Source organism: Dendropsophus ebraccatus, chromosome 6 (genome assembly GCF_027789765.1).
Source record: "Dendropsophus ebraccatus isolate aDenEbr1 chromosome 6, aDenEbr1.pat, whole genome shotgun sequence".
Lineage (NCBI taxonomy): Eukaryota > Metazoa > Chordata > Amphibia > Anura > Hylidae > Dendropsophus > Dendropsophus ebraccatus.
Window position 1 is genome coordinate 39,005,338 of NC_091459.1, and position 6,000 is coordinate 39,011,337.

At 43.4% G+C, this 6,000-nt stretch overlaps 1 long non-coding RNA gene across 2 annotated transcripts in view; it reads left to right on the forward strand.

Moving 5' to 3' along the window:
- LOC138794768 (uncharacterized) overlaps positions 1-1,991 on the forward strand; it is a 77,963-nt gene extending 75,972 nt beyond the window's left edge. For both annotated transcript variants that reach the window (XR_011363493.1, XR_011363495.1), the window contains one exon: positions 1,903-1,991. This is a non-coding gene — a long non-coding RNA (uncharacterized lncRNA). The remainder of the gene's footprint in view (positions 1-1,902) is intronic.
- Positions 1,992-6,000: the final 4,009 nt, after the last annotated feature.

The window sequence follows — 6,000 nt, forward strand, 5'->3', positions numbered from 1 at the left end:
ATCCAAGATCTGTCCTGGGGTCCGTTCGGCAGGTGATGCAGTTATTGTCCTAAAAAACAACTTTTAAACTTGCAGCCCCGTGCCCTAACTTTGCACCACCCCTCCGTCCCTCCTCCCCATCCTCTTCATCATTAGGAATGCCACTGGAACATTTTCTCCATGCTGAACATTTGCACAGGTGTCTTAACGATCCAAACGATGTGCCGGGCTGACACAGCTGACGAATAGTAGGCAATCTGCCTGAAGCATTCCTAATGATGAGGAGGGCGGGGAGGAGGGACAAAGAGGGTGTGCCAGCCTAATGCATACACAATCTAGGCCACTCCCGTAAAGCAAGGGGCTGCCAGTTTAAAAGTTATTTTTTTAGGACAATAACTGCATCATCTGCCAAACGGACCCCAGGACAGATCTTGGATTAAAAGCAGCTATCCGAAGGTACAAGCAGTTTGGGGGGGGGATTTCAGATTGTGGGTACAGAGTCGCTTTAATATAGCATTCTAATATCCTCTAAAGACACAGTACTTTGATAAAACTAAGAGTGATGGGTAAATACGGACAATGTGCTATGGAAATGAATTCGGAGTTCCCAGCATCATCATTCATGCAATTACATGAAGATGAAATCAATCAGTTTTAAAACTCATCATCTTGTGCAATAAATCTTTAACACATAATATCTGAGATCAGTGCCTTCCATTGATCCAAGTTTTCCAGGTCCAAGAAAACATGTCCTTTGGCTTGAAGCTTACAGGTTAGGATCTGCAACGGCATCATTAAGCCCTACTAGGTGTTGTACTCTCAGTGCAACACCACCAGTTGATCAGGTTTTTTACCTTTCCTTGTTTACCCATAAAATGTCAGGTATTATACAAGAGCGCTTTACACCCACTTTCTCCAAAATAGCCTTACAGTAAGAATGTCCTTTGTAGCCCATAGCAACCAATCAGAGCTCAGCTTTCAAATGTTATGAGCTCTGGTAAAATGAAGGCTGAGCTGTGATTGGTTGCTGTGTGCAAGAAAGGGCAATCATACTGTCATGCTGCGCTTACACGAAGCGATAATTCGCCCAATCGTTTAACGATTTTGAAGCAACATATTGGTTTTTATAAAGATCAGTGTTTAGACGAATAAATCATTAGAAAAATTGTTAGAAACTTTGTGAGAAAAATTGTTATTGCGATCGTTTTTAAGATCGCTTAAGCCTATCCTTCACATAGGGTGAACCTTTGAAAGAATTTTTAAACAAAGCGATCTGCAAATTTTTAGCGAACGATGAACGACGATTTGAGAACATGTTGAAAGATCAAAATAAATGATTTCTCGCTTGTCGCTTGATCGTTTGCTGTGTTTACACAGAACGATTATCGCTCAAATGCGATCGTTATTGCGAAAATTCGAACGATAATCGCTCTGTGTAAACGCAGCATAAGTTCGCTAGATAAATCTTCCCAAATGGGTTTGTGTTCATATGCTGCTGGAAAAATATGAGTTAAATTTGGATTTTTTTTGTTAGATTTTTTTTTGTATTTAAAAGTTTTACAGATTTGTACTTTACTTCTACTTACAAATCTCCAGAGTTCCAGTGCATATCAGCTGCTGTATGTCCTGCAGGAAGTGGTGTATTCTTTGCAGTCTGACACAGTGCTCTCTGCTGCCACCTCTGTGTGTAAGGAACTGTCCAAAGCAAGAGGGGTTTTCTATGGGGATTTGCTACTGCTCTGGGCAGTTTATGTCACAGACAGAGGTGACAGCAGAGAGCACTGTGTCAGACTGGAAAGAATACACTGCTTCCTGCAGGACATAAAACAGCTTATAAATACTGGAGATTTTTAAATAGAACTAATTTTCTGATACCAGTTGATTTGAAAGAAAAAAATTGTCGCTGAAGTTCTCCTTTAACAGGAAATGTGTGGCAACCATGCAAAGAGAGTAAAGTCATCCGGTGAAGACCATGGAAAATAGTTCAACAATGGAAGACCCACAGTGCTGGATATAAACAATACAAGATATTGTACAGAAATACAACAAAGAAAAATGAAAATTATAACTAAAATAAGCTTAAAAGTAACAGAAACACAAGACGAATACAAAACATATATACATACATGCAACCCTTTTACTCTCTATTTTACTGTCTCACATAATTAAAAATATAATGCAATTAATATTATAATCTCATATAATTTGAAAGAAAAATATTTTGCTGGAGTATCACTTTAAATTAAAAGCTGTTAAAAGTGGCCACGGCGCTCATGTGAATGATGCAGGATTTTCAATGTTTACATTGGCGCATGTCAGTTTGCACAGTGGTGATGCAGTGTTGTTCCATTCAAGTAAAACTGTCATAGCAAAAAGTTACACCTGATGTTTTAAAAAGTAGCAGCATGTCCTAAAACTGTGCACTTTTCAATCAAAAGCATGGAGAAAGCAGTAAGTACAAGTGCTGGAGTCTCAATAGCTCCCACTGCTGTTTCCCTTTTGAACAATTTTCTAATATAGGTTTAAAAGTTCACAAATAATTTATAGTGATTTCCCAGGACATTCAAACAGCAAAATTGTATGGTGATTTATGCTTATTCGGAGTTGAAATCTGCATGTTTTCCTCATTTAACCTCTCCTATTGTGGCCTCAATTCAGAACGATTTCAGGTTAGGTTCACACACAGTTAAATAAAAGCAAAATGCGAATGCAATTTTAAATGATACTTAAAGCGTAACTGTCATGTTTTTTTTTATTGCAGAAATCAGTAGTATAAGTGATTTTAAGAAACTCTGTAATAGGTTTTATCAGCCAAAAAAGCCTCCTTCTGTACTCAAGAAGCAATCTCCCAGCCTCCCCCCCCTGACTTCTTATCTGTGCATTATCAGGCAAACACGTCTTCATTACAGAGAAGCCAGTGAAGACGGGTTCTGCTCTCTCCATTGTAAGCCTATGAAGGGGGGAGGGGCTGAGGGAGATGAGGGAGCAGGAAGAGGTGACATGAGGGTTAGCTGTTTGTAGACTCTCTGGGCACCTAAACCGCAGGATTCTGGGGTCAGAAAGGTCAGTGCTTATCTATGAACTTACTGAGAGAAGATTGCAGGGTGTTGTGCTGTGCAGAAATCCTCCGTGATCAGTCACTCCTAACAGCCCCTCCCCTCTCCATAGCCACATAATGGAGACAGAAATCCTGCTTCATTTGATGTGAGGGGGGAGGCTGGGAGATTGCTTTTTCAGTCCAGAAGGAAACTCTTTTAGTACATAAAACCTATTACAGAGTTTCTTAAAATCGCTTGAACTGTTGATATTTATTGTTTTCAGAAAAATTACCCTGAAATGACAGCTACGCTTTAAACAATGGGTAAACAGATGAAAAAAAAACTGCTGTATTTTGCAAAAGCAGGTGATAAATAACAACCATGTTTATTATTTGGGCAGTTGTAATCAATTATGGCCATTAATCTTTATGGTGCGTCCACTGCTGGCCAGCAACCCATTGGTTTCTATAAAGCATATTATTTTATTGAAATTTGGCCATACATTACCTTTATTTTACATGGTTATACTGTGCATGCAATGCTAAAAATGCTACTCAGTGCGTTTCAGCACAGAATTGGTGATTTCTCCCACTGAAATCCCTGGATGTTTGAAAAGTGGCGCCCTATTTACTTTTGCACATTTTTGTACATGTATGTGTACATTTTGACACTGTGTTTTGGCGCGGCACCAAATAAAGATATGCATAAAAAAATGTGTACTGCAATTTCAGACTACAGTCAAGCAGTGAGGGGAATGGCATCACAACCATTTAAAAAAAATCCCCCCCAAAAAACAGATCAAAACGCATCCATTTTCTTAGCGTACACAAAAGCATGGTTGACCACATTTTTGTGTACACAAAAAAAAAGATGTGTTTTGACCTGTTTTTTTGATCATTTTATTATAAGAGAAGTCAATGGAAAAAAGGATCAAAACTGATGCTTTGGGGCGGGCCAGTACTTGCAAATAGACCAGCGCCATGCGCTGGAAGCAGGCGGCAGTTAAAAAAAGGATCGGCGTCCCCACGCCAGTCTGTGGAAACAATTATGCTGATATGGTTCCCAGCACCACAGTATAGATCTACTGTGCAGCTCCCTGAGGCTACCAGCCACGGCTGCAGTGGTAGCTTTAGATCAGGGAAAAAGAGGTTATCTTCTAGCGTTCGATGACAGAAGAGAGGCGGCAAACAGTCATCTGGGGGGAACAATCTGTGACTAGTCACATCTCTCTGCCTGTCAGCGCGCTCTGCAGGGATGATTGACAGGCAGCGAGACCTGATAGTGACTAGTCATGGGCGGTTTCCACCACATCTGACTAGTTTCCGCCCCTCTCCTGGCTTTGCACGCCGGAATAAAACTCTTTTTTCCCCCATGTAAAACTATTGCTGCAGCAGCGGCTGGTATGTTCTGTGAGCTGCACAGTTGATCTGTACCGTGCTACACGTAAAAGAACCCTTACCCCTTCCCTCCCCATAGACAACACATGAATATTTGGCTGTGCTGAACGTTCATGTTCATAGGGAGAAATAAAGCCTCTATTACAGGGGCGATTCAGTGGAACAAGTGAGTGCCGACCTGTCAGGTCAGCGCTCGCTTGCTCCTGGTTCCCCGCTCACTGTTGGCTGAGCAGCCCATCCAAACAGCCCATAGAAGATAGCGGCGGTCTGCTGCTGTGGCTTCTATTACACGAAGCGACTGCAGCAGATCGTTGCCAGACTGTTCATTTGTGTTTAAAGGGAACCTGTCACCCCCCGTGCCGGGGTGACAGGTTCCCGACCCCCCGTTAGAGACCCCTATACTTACCTCATCGCGCCGGGTCCCGCTTCTGAAGATGGTCGGGTCCCGGAGATCTCAGCCGCCGCAGCCCGGCGCGCGCGCTGAGAGATGAGTCCAACGCTCATAGAGAATGACGGAGCGCTGGACTCTCCCGTCATTCTCTATGGGTGTTGGACTCATCTCTCAGCGCGCGCACCGGGCTGCGGCGGCTGAGATCTCCGGGACCCGACCATCTTCAGAAGCGGGACCCGGCGCGATGAGGTAAGTATAGGGGTCTCTAACGGGGGGTCGGGAGCCTGTCACCCCGGCACGGGGGGTGACAGGTTCCCTTTAAGTCCGTTGAAAGACAACGATCAGCCGACATCGTGCATGTTGGTTGATCATTGCCTTCTATTACACGAAGCGATGATTGGCCAATATTTGCTTCATGTAATATTACTGTAGGTTTTGTAGTTCTGTAGTAGCTGTATATCTGTTGCCTACTTGAATGGCACTGGGCTGTGCTATACTGCAGTACTGTTTACAGCCACTACAATATGTTTACCACTGTGTCTGGTAGAGAAAAGGCTTCAGCGCCAACCTTATCGGCTAATCAGTAGGTGTTTGGAGCCAGATTCCCCCACTGAGAGGTAACAATGATAACTTCCTGGAAACCACCTCTAATTTTAGCTGCTAATCTAATTTCTTTTGTATGCAGTGTCATTCATCTACAGGCTCTAGACACTGTGTGGTGACGTCATACTGCTCTGGATGATTCACCTAGGGGCACTAGACACTGTGTGGTGTCATCGCACTACTCTGTATAAGCAATGCTTCTAGGATACAATACATCTGAGAACCGATATCTGATGAATTTATACTGAAAAAAAAAACCCATAAAATGAATGGTCTATACAATGGTCTATACAATCTCCAGGCTATCTATACACACGTCTCCGCTCTATCACGTCCTCCCATCAGAGCTGTGACACGATCTCCGCAGTGACGGTCGCCAGCATGACTACGCCCCGCCCACCTTTTCCACGGCCGTTAATCTAGCCTTGCCAGAATGAGTAAGAAGACCAGCTATAGCGAGGGGAGATCCTGGGCGGGGCTTACATGACTGACATTCCCAGCGGCCAATCCTGTGGCTGCTCTCGGTTTCTTCGGTCGCCCGAGTCGTATACGTCACCATGGTCGCCGCCCCCGGGTATATAAGAAGCCGCTG